At 37.7% G+C, this 21285-nt stretch overlaps 1 pseudogene; it reads left to right on the forward strand.

Annotated features, from left to right (window-relative positions):
- LOC114632737 overlaps positions 1–21285 on the forward strand; it is a 240737-nt pseudogene that overhangs the window by 49556 nt on the left and 169896 nt on the right.

The following is a 21285-nucleotide window of genomic DNA, read 5'->3' on the forward strand; positions in this document are numbered from 1 at the left end:
CTGAGAGTTCCTCATCCCATTTTACCTTTCTTGTCACCAGGAGGATGTCCACACATCCACACACAGTCCTAACACCTTTCCATGTCTACCCAGTTCTTAGAACCTCAAGTCTCTCAAGGGAGAGGTACGTCTTCACTCACTGTGGCAGTCCAAGCAGTCTTCTGCTGTATGTTGCATGCCTCTAACCAGCTAGTGTTTGATGCCTAGGTGGTTGCTCAGTGTCTGAGAGATCATCATGGTGGTCCAGGTTAGTTGAGAGTGCTAGTCATTCTATGAAGTCACCCTCCTCCACCACTTCTTCCCTGGCAAACTCATATCTGCAAGTACATCAAAGCATCAGTAGTAGTGTTAGGCCTCGGAGCCTCCTCTTGAGATGGGTCACAATTTTGGGTGATCATTGGACTTTCCTTTCCTCAGTCTCCATTTTTTTCTTGTAGTTCTTCTAGACAGGACCAATTGTGGGTCAAAGTTTTGATTGTGGGATGGCTACAGCCTTATTTGTGATTGCTATAAGCAATATCCAGATTCAACCTGTCAGAGTAAATTGAAGTAAGTCTTCTTCACACAAAAAGAAGCCAAACTAAATAAACAGAAGCTAAACAAAGTTGCCTTGAAATGGATTATGCAAAATAAAGCACATGAACAAGACACTTCCAAGGAGTTGAACTGCCTTAAAGCTTAGCACTGTTATCGAGATTTTCAGCTTTTTAGAGATGTCACCCATTCTGAAGTAAGCATTGGTGATGCAGCACTATTGGACTTAGTTCTGCTCACTGTCAGCCATACTATATAAGTACTCTAAATAAAACTCACTGGTTCCCCAAAGGAGACTTTGGTGAGATCTATTATGGTCTCATGTGTGTTCTTTATATTGGGTGAGTGAATGTTTGTTGTATTTTCCCAGGAAAAGATTTGTCAAACAACATTACAGTGATGGACTGAAAACTATGCATTAAAAGAACTCTCTTACTTCACACTATTCTAACTTTTAGTCATGTCTCAGAAAATTCACAAAAAATTGCCAAACATGTGTAGAAACTAAAACATGGGGTCTTTCTGTGAGTAAGCCTGGACGCATGGCTACTAAGAATTTGTGAGTTTGGGGGAAATTTTGGAGAAATAGGCTTGATAAAATCCAGGAATGCTATGAGGAAAGTCTAGTGAGCAGTATTGTGTGGACCTCAGCTCAGAATAACAGAATGGCAACAGAAATGTAGACAGTAAAATCAATAACTGTGAGGCTTCACTGGGAAATTAATCTACTGTATTTTATAATGGAAACTATTGATGCTAAGTTCTAATGGCAACAACACAAAAACTGGGGGTGATTCGGTCCTTCTTAGAAGGAGCAACAAAATACTCAAGGGAGCAAATATGGAGACAAAGCGAGGGACAAAAACTGAAGGAGGGGCCGTCTGAAGACCTTTCCACCTGAGTATCCATCCCATGTGCAGTCACCAAAGGTAGATGCTGATGTGGAAGTCAGGAAGTGCATGCTGATAAGAGCCTGATATGGATGTCTCCTCAGAGGTCTTCAAGAGTCTGACATATTCAGAGGCAGATGCTCACAACTAGCCATTGAAGTGATCATGGGGTTCTCAATGGAGGAGTTACAGTGAAGACTGAAGGAGCTGAAAGGATTTGTGGCCCCATGAGGAGAGCAACAATACCAACCAACCACAGCTCCCAGGGTCTAAACCACCAGCCTGGGAGCACTTATGGAGGGATCCAGGGCCTTAGCTGAATATATAAGAGTGGAGGGCCCTGCTGGGCACAGGTGGAAGATGAGATCCTTGACCTCATGAAGGCTGGACGCCCCAGGGGGTGGGAGTTTTGAGGGTGGGGAGGTGGGAGTGGGGGGGTAGATAGAGGTTACATCCACAAAGAAGAAGGAGGAGGTGTGAGGGGATTGGGGGTTCCTGGGTGGGTGGGGGAGGGGGTAAGGGGACAACATATGAAATGTAAATAAAACATCCAATAAAAAAAATTAAAAACAAAAAAAAAATATTTATTTTAGTGTATCATTGAGAGAGTATCATATGCTTTAGGAGGTCAAAGGAGAACTAGGGCAGACATTTCCCCCTGGGTGTCCTGGTTCATTCTACCCCATGTTTGGGGGACAAGTGACCCAGTCTGTTCAAGTCAGTCAACTGGGTCTAGCAAGAGAGAGAAAAGGGTTGGAGGGGCAAGAGATAAGAAGAATGGAGACAAGACAGGGTGTGTGATCAAGTCCCCTTTATTGAAAGGAAATCATGGATGGGTATATATATGCACAAGCAGGAGAATGCAGCTGAAGACTCTTTACCACTGGCACCTTGCAGCTGTACACTAAACAACAAAACAAAAATATGTGAAAAAAAGCCTGATGTTTATCAGAGTGTGCTCAGCTGTTGTGGGCTCTTGAAAACAAGTTTCTTGTCTGTGTATATGTCCTGAGATGGCTACAAAGACGATAGCTGATTTTTGCTAGGAGTTTGCTCCCAACACCTGGGCCTTATTGGGCCATGGTGTTGAAATTAGCTCTTCAGATTTTGGAGCAAATACTGTTTCTTATAATTGGTTTCTAGCACCATTCACAAGGCATTTCACAACCATCTGTCCACAAGTCTTGCTCTGGGATAGCTCATACCCTCTTATAATTTCTCACAGAACATAAAACTGAAGTAAGAAAGAGACATTATTTATGTGTGTGTTTGTTTATGTGCATGACACAAAATCTTCATACATATAAAATAATAAAATATGATAGTAATATTGATAAAAACCTATGCTATTGCAATCTACTGTGAATAGCTTTTCTTCCATATACATTCCTACATAACTCTTAAATGACTCACACAAGACAAAGCATTCTTTTGCTTGTCTGATGTCAAAACAGAAAACTGTGTAAGAGTTACCAAGGAAAATGATACAGTAAATACTGGCAAAATTCCTGCTAATCAATATATTATGACATGTCAAAATCTTTTAGTTTTTTCATATATTTATTCATCATTAACGTAATCAATAAATAGGTAAGTGTTGCACAACTTCTCTGTACACAGGACCCTACTCAGATGGGTCAACACACACAGACTGAAAAGTAGGTACCCTTCTAGAATACATGTTCTTGCTGGGAAGCCGTAAGATTTTGGGTACAAGTTGGTTTATGATAATAAAAGGCATAAATAGCATAAATTTGACTACAAATGAAGAGAAGAATGATAAAGTTTCAAAAATATCTTTGTATTAATGATGGTCATAACTGTAGAGGTAACTAAAAAATGAAATTCTGCACTGAAGATGAGCTACTGTCCAAACACCCAAGTTGTCTTTTGGGTATAAGAAGAACCAAATTGGTTTCAATATTCTCTGAAGAAAAATATTTATAGTTACTATAATATCTATAATTATACAAAATTGTAAGATACTCATATAAGCATTGTAGCATATTACAAGGAATGGAATGTTTAAGTTAAACTGCACTGGATCTCTTTATATGCACCCAAGTATGATAACTTTAGGATACTCTGTCTTTGCACTTCATGAATCCCAAGCAGTTAAATGAGACAAATGTTCTTACAAAATATTCCTGGAGAAAAATTTGATGACATCCTGAAGTTTGCACTAAGAATTGCTCATATGTAATCTTGAAGATGAATTCTCAAATTTAATATATTTATACTGATTTTGGACTTTAATATCTTTGGAGAAAAATGAACTTCTGTTCTGTATATACCCTGCACCCTGTTGTAATTTGAAATAAAATTGTGTCAGACTGAGGATTTCTTTATAAGGGCTGCTGCATGTTTCTTAATGTGATCTCATTTTCTCTGTTTTCACAGACTTTTTCTCCACACATACTACTTCTTTCTGATTATGTTTTTATCATTATGTCAGAGGCTCACATTCTATACATGCTTTTCTCTTTAATTATTATATAGCTGGATCCTGGCTGCTCCAAATTTCTTAAGGCTAGTTCAACAAGCTATTTGTCATTATTGTCAGTGATGCACTATGAGCAACTCTTCTTATCTGGTTCCCTGCTGGTACTGTAGGGTGTCCTTCTAACTTCTTTCATGAGGCTAGATATCAGGGCCAAGATTCTGGTGTGTAATTAGAACCGATTACCCAGTGTCTAGAAGATGTTGCATGGAATTGAAAAAAAAAAAGAAAGAAAAAAAGAAGGGAGCAAAATCTACCCAAGGATATATTGTTAAAACTCAGCTAAAGATGAATAAGAATGGGAACTATGATGGTTATAGAAAGAGGAATTGAAAATAATTTAGTCTGCTATCATAATTACAAGAAGCATGGTGGCAGGAATGGAAGGCACAGTGTTGCAGACATAGTTGGGAACTACTTTATCTCAGGCAGAAAAAGAGTGACAGACTGTCCTGGATTAAACATTTTAAACCTCAGAGCACACCCACAGGAAAACTCTTCCTCCAATAAGGCCACATCTTCCAATATTTTTGAATCCTATCAAATGATTTCACTACCTGGTAATTAAGTATCCAAATATATGAACCTATGAGAAATATCCTATTCAATTCACCACAGCTGTGAAACCAGAATAGAAAAAAAATGCCACTAGAATATCCTGAGCACCCTAAGGAGTCCAAGTACAATTCAACTTCCTGGCCTAAATAATTTTGCTTGGAATGACTTCTCCTACATACTTTCTTTTATGATTTCTCTAATCTCCATGTATGCAGTAGGCACATATCCATTTCATAACATACAGGCCTTCTTTGGTCCAGTGCTCTATGGAATATGCATCTTGTTGACTGGAAAAGTACCTTAAATAGACAGCAGGCAACTTCTCTGCTCAATCAATTTAGTAAATCAGAAGCCACAATATGGAATGTAAGCATCAGGGAGATTACTCTGCTGTTGAAGATTGAATGAACTAAAGGACAAAGCAATGCTTCATGCGCATTATTCACAGATTCAGGTAGCTTGTAAGGACCTCCAAAACAAAGCAGCTATTTAAAAATGACAGTGGACTATTTAAAACACAGCAATTGATTGTAGTAATTGTAGTTACATAATTGGTGTGGAGAATTTCTCTTCATCACATATATCTAAATATAATACAAAATGTAATACATATCTAAATACTTACATATGCACATATGTACATATGTAACATAAATATGTTCTCTAAATAGGCCCCCTATTTATCAAGAAATAACAAGAAATTAACAACTCTCAATTTATATTGATGTATATATAAATATATATAATTTATCTACCTGTTTCTATCATGTTTATCTATGTTTATATCTACATCATCTATGCCTACAAAATACAGATTAGTTTCTACATATTTGTATCTTTCTATTACTTACCTGTAGTTATACTGATGTAGAACAAGGAATAAACAGTACAAATATTAAAGATATCATTATAGGAATGTTTATAGATATTTTTATAGATATACGTTAGTATAGTCTATGATTAACTCCAACTGTATCTGTATTCCTGGCTTTAGGTTTATGGGTTTAATTTAATTTCTGATAGTTTTGGTATAAGTTGAAAATTGCAGTGATGAATTTGTCTGTTATTTCTAGCATTTTATCTAAGGTTTTGGGCTGTCTATTATAAAGTAAGTTGTCATCTGCAAATATGGGTAGCTTGATTTGGTTGGTTCTTATTTGAATAACTTTAGTTAATTTAATACACTGCAGTTGTTATTGTTGCTGCTGCTACCACAACTTCTGCCCTCCTTTGCTGCCATCAGAACTCAACTTGTTCAGCATTCTCACTCCAACTAAATATTTGCAACTCTCCAGAAATGTTGTTGACTTTCCACATCAGGAGGGTACATGTCTTATTTAGGGTTATAATTGCCTTTTGAAACATGATGACAATTCCAGCATCATGACTGTAAGCAAAGCTCTGAAAAAAATTATCAAGTGAATATACAGTGCACAGAAAGAAAGAAAAAAAAGCACTCAACACTTTCAATCTAACCCTCTACTCCATATATACTGTGCATATATCGTATCAATGTAAGCTTTTATAAACAAGGTTAAAAGAAATAGTTCCCAACGTGTTGGTCTAAGCTGTGATAGATGCACACTTGCACTCACAAGGATATGAACCTACATGTATCTATCATTTGCACACATACACACACACCACACACACACATACACACACACAATATTTTTAAAAAGTAAGAAATATATTGATCTTACCTATTTTGTAATGACTAATGCCTGTAAAAATTATTTGTGAATACATTTGAAAGAATTTTTGTGATAGACATGGGCAGGTTTCTTTTTATCTTCCAATTTCTATTGTTCCATGTTCCCACTTACTTCTATGGCCTGTGTGTTTATGCTCATAAACTACATGCCTAGCAATCTAAAACACAATGTGGAAGTTTTAGATTTATAGTCAGATGTAAACAACCAAGAGCAACTTGGCAAAAAAGTTTCAAATAGGAATTGTTAGGGTTGTCTGACTATGACCTTGTCTGTACAAGATTTCTGCCATTATATTACTTGTGTTAGAAGACACAGACTACTGAGGGTAGTTGAATACCCTAGAAAAGGCACTCAGGTCTGGGTAAGAATGAAGAAGTCCAGATGAGTAAAAATCAAGGTGCTGAAGCTGTGAGAACACATGTCTCTGTTTCCTTCTGTTCTTGACTGTGAGTGGGGTATAACTAGATGCTTCAAACTTTTGCCACAGTGATTTTCCTGCAAGAGTGTCATAGCCTAGAATTGCAAGCTGAAGCAAAGCCTCTCTACCTAAATTGTTTGTTATGTGGACATTACTGCAACAGAAATGGAACTTGGATTAAGGTGATTTTAATAGGTGAAAGAACTAACTGAAATGATGGAATTATAATAGAAAAAAACTAAAATTCATACTTTCTTGAAGAAAGCCCTGACTACTGCCTTGGCCTCTCACATTTGAGTTTTTTGTTTTGTTTTGCTTATGTATAAGCAATTAAATAAATTAAATAAGAAAATATAAAATTGACAATCTTTGAACCATGTCATATATTCTGTTTAATGGCTGACATTTTTCTCTTCCATGTTTCCACTTCAATGCCTTGCATGTTTTATATTTCTTAAACACATACCTAATGAACTAATTTCCAAAGGAAAAGGTTGGTATGGTACCACAAAATAGCCAAGATGAATGTCACCTGGGTCTTGGGTTTCCTAGGCTCACTTATTGTAAGAAATTTCTGTTTTCTCTTTACAAATTATACGGTCTTAATTATTTTTCTTCCAACAAACTAACAAGACTATTGCATAGAACTAATCACATTAGACATTTAACAACAAAACCTAAAAGCAAACTCCAACACTAGTATTGTAGATTACATATCACAGTGAGAAAATACTTGGGTATTGGTCTTGAATAATTGGGTTTAGTTTGTATCCTGGAACCTTGGTAAAAACTCTGGACCTAGTGGTACATTCTTGCACTGCTAGCACTCAGAAAAAAAAAAAAGATGTATATGATCCTTACCACTGGTTACCAGTCAGTTAAGTGAACATGGATTCTTTGTCACATAACAAATTGTGGACTATATTATCTGAGCAAATATGACTGATTGTGTTCTCTGTTCTTATATATGTGTGTGTGTATATCCCTATCCATAAATGTAGCTAAACACACACACACACACAGAAACACACACACACATACACACACATATATACACACACATACACACACACATACACACACACATACACACACACACACACACACACACACACACTCCCTTCACACATAGCTAGAATTCATGAATATTTTGAGACTTCATTCCTGATAGCTGCCTTGGCTTTACTCATTATGGCCAAATTCAAAATTGTCAAAAATAGAGACACAAACATGTTCATTCCTGTCAATATACCCTATCACTGATGAAGAATTTGTTTCTATAGTGTACTGTAACTTACGTCATTGATACTATCAGAAACTTCACCCAGGGAATAATACTCATTGAATTGGTTCAGATTTTGTTGTGTAATGGTCATCCTCACCAACTGTCATTGTCTTCACATCACCAGCTAAGCATGAAAACATCAAATTGTCCCCTCTTCTCTCCATGAGTCACTTTCAAGAAACAAAAATATTCTTGTGATTAAAGTTCAATAATCAGCCTTGCATGGTAGTATATATCAGCATGCCAGCACTGAAGAGGTTGATATAGAACGATGGTCAGTTTGATTCCAGTCTGAAAAATAAATGAGACTGATTTCAATCCACGTTTGTCTATCTCATTCAAGGGGAACTGATTAGCAGTATGTCAAAAAGAGCTAGCTGGACAAAACATACACCTGAACTGTGGTTATATTGATGCCCCATATCAGGACAGAGCCCACAATTTCTTGGATCTTTCCTTTGGTCGTACTATGTTTGCTGTAGCCTTCTGAAGGTCGTACATCACAAAGTCATGTTCTCTCTTTAAAGCATATCTTTACATACACATTTGCACAACAATAGCAATTTACAGAGCACTGATATTGCCCACCTAATATTTCTGTGTGAAATGTTGAGAATATAGGCAAACTGTGAGTTCTGCATCATTCTGCTTTCTCCACTGCAGTCATCTGGGTGAGAACAGGTCCTTACTCAATCTTGTATTTGGGCATTTTGTATATCATGGATATCATTTCAAATGTTCAGGATTGTTATTAAACATGCAGTCCAGTTTTAATATCTCAGTAGTACTTCATTGTGTAAATATATCATATTTTCTGTATCCATTCACCAATAGAGAAATATCTGGGTTGTTTCTAGCTTCTAACCATAATAAATAAAGTCTCAATGAACATAGTGAATGTATCCATATTATATTTTTAAGCTACTTTTAAGGTATATACCCAGTAGTGATATAGCTGGTTGTTCAGGTAGAACTCTTCCCAATTAACTGAGAAAACATCAGATTGTTTTCAAAAGTGGATTTAGTAATTAAAAATCCTACCAGCATTGGATGCAAAATAACTCAAAAATATTCTCCCAAACTGAATCTAAGAACTGGTCAAAACTATCATTCACCATGGTCAGATTTTACTTTACAATTAATTTATTTTTTAACAGAATATATGTATTCCAAAGTGACAGAACACCTTGGCAAAAATTTTTGTGTGGAAAGGTTTGTGATTAAAGTGGCACTGATACATGCATTCTTGCAGCAGGTCCTCCAAATATCTTCATCCTTCACCTCCCTGCTACAGATATCTATCTCCGGGCAAAGCGTAATGAAACAGAGGATGGAGAGTTCTAAGAGTCCTTGGCTTCACCATATTAATACAAATTTTGTAGAGCTGTGTAGGGTACTAATTTGTACCATGGCCAACAGGTCTTTCTTCCTTCCACATCCAAGTATGCTGGACCAACATGTCATCAACTAAATAGAGAACAGGGCTTTTGAAACAGCAAGAGGCTTCCAGGACCCAACTGGGATGACATTACTGAAATACCCAACAAAGGGGAGATAGAAGCCACAGAGACCTTATCTACAGGTTAGGCACAGCCCCTGGTTGAGGAATGGGGCCACCCACCCATCTCATAGCTGTCCCCTGAGAGACTCTGCTGGTGCCTGAGGAATACAGATACAGATGCTCACAGCCAACTATCATACCGAGGACAGGGACCACAGTGGAGGAGTTAAGGAAAGGACTGTAGGAGCTGAAAGGACTTGCAAGCCCATAGGAAGAAAAACAATATCAATCAACCAGACACCCCTTCCTCCCAGAGCTCTCAGAGACTAAACCACCAACCAAAGGGTACTGATAAGAGGGACCCATGACTCCAGCTGCATATGTAGCAGAGGATGGCCTTATCTAGCATCAATGGAAGGGGAGACCCTTGGTCCAGTAGAGGCTTGATGACCCAGGGTAGGTGAATGCTAGGGTGGTGAGGTGGGAGTATGTGGGTGGAGGAACACCCTGGTAGAAGCAATGGGAAAAGGAAGGAATGGAGCTTTGTGGAAGAGAAAATGGGAAGAGGGACAATACTCAAAACATAAATAAATAAAATACCCAATAACAATAATAACAACATCAAACAGATTTTGCCTCGTCTTCCCTTTGTGGAGTACTCACCTACAAATCAATATTGTGATATTAAATAAAACTTCGAAAGGAGCAAGGATTTGGGTGAGAACCCACCAATGGGTCTAAACATCCCACACAGTATGTTTAACCACAGTTGATGAACTTATCCTGGCTTCACAAGACTTTGCAGTCAGATAATTAGGCCAGAAACAACTAATTGCTTAGGCTATAACCAGCTGACTGGTTGGTTGATTAGGCTGTAGCACATTAGGATTTTTATTTCTTGCTCCGGTTTCCCTACTGATGCTGTCTGATTGTGTTGCTGGGGCCTCTCCAGGATTGTTTTGGGAGCTGCCCAATGAGTGTGTTAAACTCACATTCATCTGGACATTTAACACTTTTGAGGAAGTCAGTGGATTTAAAATAGAATCCACAGACCCTGTAAGTGTAGGATCTTTATGCTTGAGCCTGACAGATGTACTCTATCTGGGAGTCAAAAATATTTCTCTCTTGGCCGCCAAAGCTCCATGGATTTGTGTGTTGTGTTATCTGAACTTGGCTGTGCAAACTTTAAAAAACAAAAACAAAACTGGGGTTTTTAGTCATAACTAAAAACTAGATCAGGTCTTTTTGAAAAGGTCCTCAGAGTCTGACTGGGTCAAGTAAATACTGAACTGGATTCAGCTGGAACAGGAATAGGCTCTGTGGAAAGAACTCAAGAGTCTCATTTGCTAAGACAAGGTGACAACTAAGTCTCCTAGGTAAGTAGAATTGCTAGGTTGTGGAATTATCCTAGATTGATTGATCCTGTAAGAGAGGACATGAACTTATGGGTGAGTACTGTCAGGTTGTTCTATGAGAAGACAATAAGACTGCTGGGAAGTTCTTGGTAGTTATGTATGAAATCTAGAACTCTAGCTAATCTTTGAGCCTAAAAACATTTGCTATGTGTTTGCTGTTGTGTTAGTTTGCTTGTTATTTACTTGTTTGTTTGTGTTTTATTATTGCCTTTTTTTACCTTGCTTTATTTTTTTAAATATTTTTATTGGATATTTTATTTACATTTCAGAGGTTATTCCCCCCACCTTATTATTCTCCCTTGGCAAGGAATCCCCTAGCCCATCACCCTTCCTCCCACCTGCACAAGGATGTGGCCCCACACAACCCCTAACTCCAACCTCCTTACCTGTGGGAAAAATATAGGGGTCTGCAGCAGTGGAGGAGTCCCGGAGGCTTTCCATGCTGCAGAGGATTCCCACATGCAAGAGGAGGTCTAAGGTTCTAGTGGCTGAAGGCCTTGGTGACGGCAGGCCTCAATAACATGAGGAAGTCCTTGGTTCCTAAAGGTTTATTGTCATGGCGGATGGTGGATGGATCTAGGTGTACCCCTGTAATTCAGTGCAGTCCCGAGTTATACAGGGAGGGACAAAGGGGGAGGATTGAGGGAATTTATGGAGAGGCATACTTAATTTGCTCTGCCTTCTGGCCTTCATTAGTATGTAAATCCCTAGGGCCTGAGGCCTCTAGTCACACCATCTATCTGTGCACTATCAGGGGGCTGTCCTACATGACTGAACAATGTAGTTCTATGGAGACTAGACTGTGTTTCAGACCCTGGGTTCTGGGGGGGCATGCCAAACATCTGCCGTTTCTCACACAGCGTCTAGGGGTTCTAGGCAACTGCCCAGCCATGAACTAGAATGCGCTTATGCAGTCCCACATTCACCCTCAAATTCCCCCACACTCAGTGTCCAGCCTGCATGGGACCAAGGATCTCCTCTGCCACCCATGTCCGACAAGGCCATCCTCCCCTACACATAGAGCTGGAGCCATGGGTTCCTCACCAGGTGCTGGTGGTTTAGACCCTGGGAGCTCTGGTTGGTTGGTATTGTTGTTCTCCACAAACCCTTTAAGCTCTTTCAGCTCCTTCTACCTTCTTCATTGGTAACCCCATGATCAGTTCAATGGTTAGCTGTCATCATCTCCTCTGAATATGTCTGAATCCAGCAAACCTCTAAGGAGGCAACTATATCAGGCTCTTATCAGCATGCATTTCCTGACATCCACATCAGCATCCAACTTTGGTAACTGCACATGCGATGGATAACCAGGTAAAATGGTCTCCAAATGACCCCTCCTTCAGTCTCTGTCCCACAGTTTGTCTCCATATTTGCTCCCTTGAATGTTTTGTTACTCCTTCTAAGAAGGACCAAAGCACTCACACTTGGTCTTCCTTCTTAATGAGCTTCATGTGGTCTGTGAGTTGAATCTTGGGTATTGTGAGCTTCCGGGCTAATATCCAACTATGAGTTAGTGCATACCATGTGTGTTCTTTTGTGAATGGCTTACCTCACTCAGGATGATATTCTCTAGTTCCAACCATTTATCTAAGAATTTCTCGAATTCATTGTTTTTAATAGCTGAGTAATACTCCATTGTGTAAATGTACCACATATTTTTTGTGTGTTCTTTCCTCTGTTGAAGGACATATGGGTTCCTTCCAGCTAATGGCTATTTTAAATAAGGCTACTATAACATAGTGGAGCATATGTTCTTGTTATATGTTGGAGCACCTTCTGGTTATATGTCCAAGAGTGGTATAGCTGGGTCCTCAAGTAATACTATGTCAAATTTTCTGAGGAACCAACAGACTGATTTCCAGAATGGTTGCACCATCTTACAATCCCACCAACAATGGAGGAGTGTTCCTCTTTCTCTATACCCTAGCCAGCATCTAGTATCACCTGGGTTTTTGATCTTAGCCCTTAGGATTAGTGTGAGGTGGAAACTTAGGGTTGTTTTGATTTGCATTTCCCTGATAACTAAGGATGCTGAGCATTTCTTTAGGTGCTTCTTGGCTATTCGAGTTTCCTCAGTTGAGATTTCTTTGTTTAGTTCTGTACCCCATTTTTAATAGGGTTATTAGGTTGTCTGGAGTCTAATTTCTTGAGTTCTTTGTATATATTGGATGTTAGCCCTCTATTTAATGTGGGATTGGTAAAGATTTTTTTCCCAGTCTGTTGGTTGCCATTTTGTCTTATTCACAGTGTCCTTTGCCTTATAGAAATATTCAAATTTTATGAGGTCCCATTTGTCAATTCTTGATCTTAGAGCATAAGCCATTGGTGTTCTGTTCAGGAACCTTTCCCCTGTGCCCAAGAATTCAAGGTTCTTCCCAATCTTTTCTTTTATTAGTTTCAGTGTATCTGGTTTTATGTGAAGGTCCTTTATTCACTTGAACTTGAACTTTGTACAAGGATATAAGAATGGATCGATTTGCATTTTTCTACATGTTGTCCTTCAGTTGAACCAAAACCATTTGTTGAAAATGCTGTCCTTTTTCCACTGGACAGTTTTAGTTCCTTTGTCAAAGATCAAGTGACCATAGATGTGTGGGTTCATTTCTGGGTATTCAGTTCGATTCTGTTGATCTTCCCGCCTGTCTCCGTACCAATACCATGCAGTTTTTATCACTATTGCTTTGTAGTACAGCTTGAGGACTGGAATGTTGATTTGTCCAGAAGTTCTTTTATTGTTGAAAATAGTTTTTGTTATCCTGAGTTTTTTCTTATTCCAAATGAATTTGATAATTTCTCTTTCTAACTCTGTGAAGAATCAAGTTGTGACTTTCATGGGGATTGCATTGAAACTATAGATTGCTTTAGGCAAGATGGCCATTTTTACTAAATTAATCATGCCAATCCACAAGAATGGGAGATCTTTCCATCTTCTGATATCTTCTTCGATGTCTTTCTTAAGAGACTTGAAGTTCTTGTCATACAGATCTTGCACTTGCATAGATAGATTCACACCAAGGTATTTTATAATACTTGTGACTCTTGTGAAGGTTGTCACTTCCCTAATTTCTTTCTCATCCTGTTCATCTTTGGAATAGAGGAAGGTTACTGATTTGCTTGAGTTGATATTATATCATGCCACTTTGTTTAAGTTGGTTATCAGCTTTAAGCGTTCTCTGGTGTAAGTTTTGTGCTCACTTAATTATACTATTATATCATCTGCAACTAGTGATACTTTGACTTCTTCCTTTGATATTTGTATCTCTTTGACTTCTTTTTGTTGTCTAATTGCTCTAGCTAGGAATTCCAGTACTATTTTGAATACATAGGGAGAGAGTGGGCAACCTTGTTTAGTGCCTGATTTTAGTGGGATGGCTTCAAGTTTCTCTCCATTTAGTTTGATGTTGGCTACTGGTTTGCTGTATATTGCTTTTACTACATTTACGTATGGGCCTTGAATTCCTGATCTTTCCAAGACTTTTACCATGAAAGGATGTTGAATTTTGTCAAATGCTTTCTCAGGATCTAGTGAGATGATCATGTAGTTTTTTTCTTTGAGTTTGTTTATATAGTGGGTTACATTGATGGATTTCCAAATAGTGGACCATCCCTGCATTCCTGGGATAAAGCCTACTTGTTCATGATGGATGATTGTTTTGATATGTTCTTGGATTCAGTTTGGGAGAATTTTCTTGAGTATTTTTGCATCAATACGTCTAAAGTTCTGTTTCTTCATTCTGTCTTTGTGTGGTTTAGGTTTGAATGTAATTGTTGCTTCATAGAATGAATTGGGTAGTGTTCCTTCTGTTTCTATTTTGTGGAATAATTTGCAGAGACTGGATATTAGGTCTGCTTGGAAAGTCTGATAGAATTCTGCACTAAAACCATCTGGTTCTGGGCTTGTTTGGTGTGGAGTCTATTAATGAGTGCTGCTATTTCTTGAGGAGATATAGGACTGTTTAGATGGTTTATATGATTCTGATTTAACTTTGATACCTGTTATCTGTCTAGAAAATTGTCCATTTCATCCAGTTTTTCCAGTTTTGCTGAGTATAATCTTTTGTAGTTGGATCTGATGACTTTTTGAATTTCCTCATTTTCTGTTGTTATGTCTCCCTTTTAAGTTCTAATTTTATTTATTTGGATACTGTCTCTGTGCCCTTTGATTAGTTGGGCTAGGGGTTTATCTATTTTATTGATTTTCACAAAGAACCAACACGTAGCTTAATTGATGCTTTGTATAGTTCTTTTTGTTTCTACTTGGTCAAGTTCAGCCCTGAGTTTGATTATTTCCTGTGGTCTCCTCTTCTTGGGTGTATTTGCTTCTTTTGTTCTAGAGTTTTAGTTGTTTTGTCAAGTTGCTAGTGTATGCTCTCTCCAGTTTCTTTTTGTAGACACTTAGAGCTATGAGTTTTCACATTAGCACTGATTTCATTGTTTCCCATAATTTTGGTATGACAAGACTTTATTTTCATTAAATTCTAAAAAGTCTTTCATTTCTTTATTTCTTCCTTGACGAAGTCATCATTGAGTAGGGTGTTTTTAAGTTTCTGCATGTATGTGGGCTTTCTATTGTTTTTGTTATTATTGAAGACCAGGCTTAGTCCATGGTGATGTGGTAGGATGCAAGGGATTATGTAAATTTTTTTGTATCTGTTGAGGCCTGCTTTGTGATCAATTATATGATCTGTTTAGGAGAATGTACTGAGAAAAAGATATAATCTTTTGTTTTAGGATGAAATGTTCTATAGATATCTGTTAAATCCACTTGGTTCATAACTTCTGTTAGTTTCACTGTGTCTCTGTTTAGTTTCTGTTTCAATGATCTGTCCATTGCTGAGAGTGGGGTGTTGAAATCCCCCACAATTATTCTGTGAGGTCAACGTGTGCTTTGAGTTTTAGTAAAATTTCTTTTATGAATATAAGTGCCCTTGCATTTGGAGCATAGATGTTCAGAATTGAGAGTTCATCTTGCTAGATTTGACCTGTATGAAGTGTTCTTCCGTATCTTTTTTGGTGGAAAGTCGATTTTATTCAAAATTAGAATGGCTACTCCAGCTCGTTTCTTGGGACCATGTGCTTGGAAAATTGTTTTCCATCCTTTTCCTCTGAGGTAGTGTCCGTCTTTAACAATAAGGTTCATTTTCTGTATGTAGCAAAATTCTGAGTCCTGTTTAAGTATCCTGTCTGTTAATCTTCGTCTTTTTATTGGGGAATTGAGTCCATTGATGTTAAGAGATATTAAAGAAAAGTGATTATTTCTTCCTGTTATTTAAGTTATGACAGGTGTAATTATGTTTGTGTAGCTATTTCTTTTGGGTTTGTTGGAAGATTAAATTCTTACTTTTTCTATGTTGTAGTGTCTCTCCTTGTATTGGAGTTTTCTATCTATTATCTTTTGTAGGGCTGGATTTGTGGGAAGATATTGTGTAAATTTGGTTTTGTAAGGGAATATCTTGGTTTCTCCATGTATAATGATTGAGAATTATGATGGTTATAGTAGTATGGGCTGACATTATGGTCTGTATGATATCACTCCAAGGTCTTCTGGCTTTTATATTCTCTGGTGAGAAGTCTGGTGTAATTCTGATAGGTCTGCCTTAATTTGTTACTTGAACTTTTTCCCTAACTGCTCTTAGCATTTCTTTTTTGTTTGTTTTGTACATTTAATGTTTTGATTACTATGTGACTTGAGGAATTTCTTTTCTGGTTTAATCTATTTGAAGTTCTGTAGGTTTCTTGTATGTTCGTCAGCATCTCTTTCTTTAGGTTAGGAAAGTTTTCCTCTATAATTTTGTTGGAGATATTTACTGGCCCTTTAATTTGGGAATCTTTACCCTCATCAATACCTATTATCCTTAGTTTTGGACTTCTCATTGTGTCCTGGATTTCTGGGTGTTATGGATTAGCAACTTCTTACATTTTGCATTTTATTTGACATTAGTGTCAATGTTTTTAATGGTATCTTCTGGACATGAGATTCTCTCTTTTATCTCTTGTATTCTGTTGGTGATGCTTACATCTATGACTCCTGATTTCTTTCCTAGTTTTTATATCTCCAAGGTAGTCTCCTTTTGAGACTTCTTTATTGTTTCTACTTCCATTTTTTAGATCCTGGATGGTTTTGTTTAATTTTTTCACCTGATTGGTTGGGTTTTCTTCCAATTCTTTAAGGGACATTTGTGTTTTCTATTTAAACGCTTCTACCTGTTTACCTGTCTTCTTCAGTATTTCTTTGAGTTTTATGTTCTTCCTAAAGTCCTCTATCATCCACAAGAGAAGTGATGTTAAATCTGAATCCTGCTTTTCCAGTGTGATGTAGTGTCCAGGACTTGCTTTGTTAAGAGAACTGAGTTCTTAAGATGCCAGGTAACTTTGGTTTCTGTTGCTTACATTCTTGTGCTTGCCATTCACTATCTGGCTAACTCTAGTGCTACCTCCACTCACTGTCTCTGACTGGAGGCGATCTTTCCAGGTAGCTTGCTTGTGGCAGAACTCCTCAGAGTGCAGATGTCTCTGTGAAACTGTCATCCTGAGCTCATGGGTGGAAAACCTCCTGGAACTCAGGCTTTCTCTCTGATCCTGAAATTCTGCTGCTCTGAATGCAATGGTTCCTCTGCTGCTTTAATTGAAGTGATTCCTCTGTTTCTCTGAGTTCAGTGGTTCCTCAGGTGCTCTGAGTACAATGGTTCCACCACTGCTCTGTTGCTCTAGAAAGGTTCAGAACAAGGATTCTTCATGGGAGCAGACATGCTAGGACTAATCATAACTTTAATAGAAAACAAATCATTCTTCCCTACCTGATACTCTCTGAGATGATGACAATTCATTCAGAGTGATGGAGCCTCATGATTTTTATCTGTATATCATTCTCTTTCTCTCTGTCTCTAAATTTTATTTTATCTGTTTCTTCTGTCTCTTTCCTTGCTTTTTCTTTTTTCTCTATTGTTTTCTGTTCTTTTTTTGGTATATTTTTATGTACATATATTTTGAAAACTAGTAGAAGCCAGAGGCCCACTTAAAGAAGTACTTTTTTGTTTTTGACATTGTATGTCTTCAGTAAAAAACTTAGGTCCACAACCTAGGTGACAGGCACTTTTGTTCTAAAGCCACCTCTTCAGTAAAACCTTCCTATTTAATTTATATACTCACATTTTACCACCTTAATATCTCCATTCTGTGGACCAAGTCTCTATCCCATTATCAACTTGGAATGCATCACCTCCATATCACAACACTTGAACAGTAAATAATTATGTTTTCAACATATTTGATATATACAGTGTCATACATGAGCACCCCTATACCATAATTACAACAATAAGTTAAAATATAATAAACAATTTCAGCAAAGAAGAGTTAGTTTTGGCTCACAGTTTACGTGCATTAATCTATCATATTGGGAAAGATGTGCCACTATCTGCAACTTTGAAAGAGGAACAAGAGGATGAAATCTTCTTTAGTCAGAAAACTTCAGAAGGAAGTAGATCTGTATATAAAACCTCTAGACTCTACCCTCCTAAAGATCTACAATCCTGGTAAATATCACCAAATATCTAAAGACACAATCTTGTAGGAGACGATTTATGTTCAAGCCACAATATACAGTAAGAGGCTGGTAAGATCATGAACAAAGAGTGTCCTGACAGAGGATCTGGAAAGAATTCAGTCTCAGTTCTGTGACCACAATAGATGCTGAACCCTCACATGGTATAAAGAAGAGAAAGACACAAGAAAATAGGTTGCTACCTTCAGCTTCCATTATCCATATATTAGTTATTTCAAGGCAGTTTTACAAAGTAACTTATAACTCTCTCTTTTATTTTGATATAAATAATTTTATTGGATATTTTATTTACTTGCATTTCAAATGTTTTCCCTGTTCCTGCTTTCTCCTCTACAAATCCCCTATCTAATTCCCCCTCTACTTGCTTCTATGAGGGATCTCTCTGATCCACCCAACCACTTCTTCCTCACCACCCTGGCATTCCCCTACACTGAGACATTGAGCCTTCACAGGACCAAGGTCCTCTCCTCTCATTGATTCCACTTAAGTCCACCTTCTGCTACATATGCAGCTGGAGCCATGGATTACTTCATGTGTACTCTTTTATTGGAGGTTTTGTCCCTAGGAGCTCTGAAGTTCTGGTTGATTCATATTACTGTTCTTCTGATGGGGTTGCAAACTCCTTTACCTCCTTCAATCCTTTCTTTAACTCCTCCTTTGGGGACTCCATGCTCAGTCAATTGGTTGGCTCTGTGTGTTTGCATCTGTGTTTGTCAGGCTATAGCAGAGCATGTCAGTAAACAGCTATATCAGGCTCCTGTCAGCAAGCACTTCTTTGTATCTGCAATAGTGTCTGGGTTTTGTGTCTTCATCCTCTCTTAATAGTCTCAGAATAACCATTAATATATAATATATGAGGTCAGCAAGATACTCAAAGTGTCACTATATCTGATTATTTGACCCAGGCTCTACATGATATGATAAATCCAACTCTCCCAAGTTGCCATCTGACCCCTATACATGCTTGGGCATGACACTGCACACTCATGGAAGAGTAGTGACAATTAGGCACATATGTGTGTGTGCACACACATACACAAACACACTCACACATATGCACATGACAAAATAACCAAGGTAAAATTTAATATAGATTCATCTTAAGAAGTAACAGAGTGTAAATTTGTGTGACATGGTCTACAAGGCTCATATTCTGCAAAGAACTGTACATGCTACTAAAATGTGGGTATTTTTATGCCTATAAATTTTTCTTTAGGTATTTCTAAATGTCTCTCGATTTTTATGTTAATTCCAAATTGGGCAATACATCTACAGAGAGACAGAGCAAATTTTCATCTTTGCATCTACCTAAGCTCTGAACCCACTACCTTGTAATGGTCTGTATTCAACACAGACTTCTTGCTTCATTAACTGAGTATCCCTGGGTAAATCATTTCAAATTAGTTCACCTTCATGTCAACCTTGTTTTCCTGATGTTCCCTTTTTCTGTTCAACTTCACTGTTTCCAATTTCCAGGGTTCAGCCCATTTTTATTCCTTTCTCTTCTCTTTGTTTTCCATCTTATACCTTAAATGACACTTTTCTTAGTTTACTTTTCTGACTGATTTTATCCCAGCATCTGTAGCTGAATTTTCGAACAATCATTACAAACTTGATAAATCAGCACATGATTTTCTATTTAGAGACAGTCTAAAGAAGCGTAGTCTGGCCTTAAAAGTACATAAGGCAGTCTTAGTTTTTAATGACGTTCTGATCCATATGCATCCAATCTATTGAGTGTTATTACAGTGATGTTTCACCTTTTTTGGTTTTGCAAGGTATTGGGACTGAACTAGGACTTTGCACATACTAGGCAAAAATCCTGTTATCTGAACTTCTATGTTTGATGCTTCCAGAATTCATTTTATTCTTCCTGATCCTCCTATCCGTGTGTGTGTGTGTGTGTGTGTGTGTGTGTGAGAGAGAGAGAGAGAGAGAGAGAGAGAGAGAGAGAGAGAGAGAGAGAGAGTGTCTGTGTCTGTGCTTATGTAGTCTTTGTCTGGGTTTAGGTGTGCATGCCTGTAAAAGTACTTCTCAAATTCTGAAGTTAAAGTTGGAATGCCTTTCTCAAACATTTTCTATTTTTCTATTGTTTCAACTCATTTATATTAGGACATGCATGTGACATAATATGTTGGTGAAAGACAGAGAAAAATTGAGGAAGTTGGCTCTCATCTTCTGACATGCACATTTCATGGATAAGCTTATGCTGCTAGGCATGAGTACAGAGCCATCTCTGCCAACTGCCTCATATTACTGGGGTAATGTCACTCAAGGCACCTATACCTCAGACTTTTTTTGAGACTAGGGGTTCATGTAGTTCCAAGAACCATTCTACTCATTATGTTCCTAGTGCTGTGTTTACAGAAACACACCTGCAATTCCTTTGTTTTTTTGAATGATGAAAATCTGAAACAGGCGTTCTCACTTGAGCTCAAAACACTTCTATTGAGCCATCATTTCAGCCCTTTTTGAAATTTAATTCACCAGTTTTCTACTTATTAAAGCCAAACCTCTTGATTTTCTTTTAAATTAAGAACCTCTAAAATATCAATTTTTTAATTTAGTCCTCCTAAAAGAACATGAGTTCCCTATCTTTTTCCCCAGGAATGACTAAAATACTGTACCAACTATTCTTTCTATGAGAAAGTTCACCTTCCATCTACCACTAGTTCAAACTGCAATATTGAAAAATCAAAGAGGCCTTTACATTTAATGGTTTGTGACTACTTATTATTGATAAGGGATTTTGATCTCAGACCCCACAGTGAGGCTACATCTTTAGAGAAAGCCACTGTTCTAATTTTGGGTGGAATTACTTGGAGGGAGGGTTGCATGTCTGCTACATACATACTGGGACATGTTTCAGCCCTTGTACATTATTTGGTTGCTGGCTTAGTCTCTG

This window comes from Grammomys surdaster, unplaced genomic scaffold (genome assembly GCF_004785775.1).
Source record: "Grammomys surdaster isolate TR1022 unplaced genomic scaffold, NIH_TR_1.0 412, whole genome shotgun sequence".
Taxonomy (NCBI): domain Eukaryota; kingdom Metazoa; phylum Chordata; class Mammalia; order Rodentia; family Muridae; genus Grammomys; species Grammomys surdaster.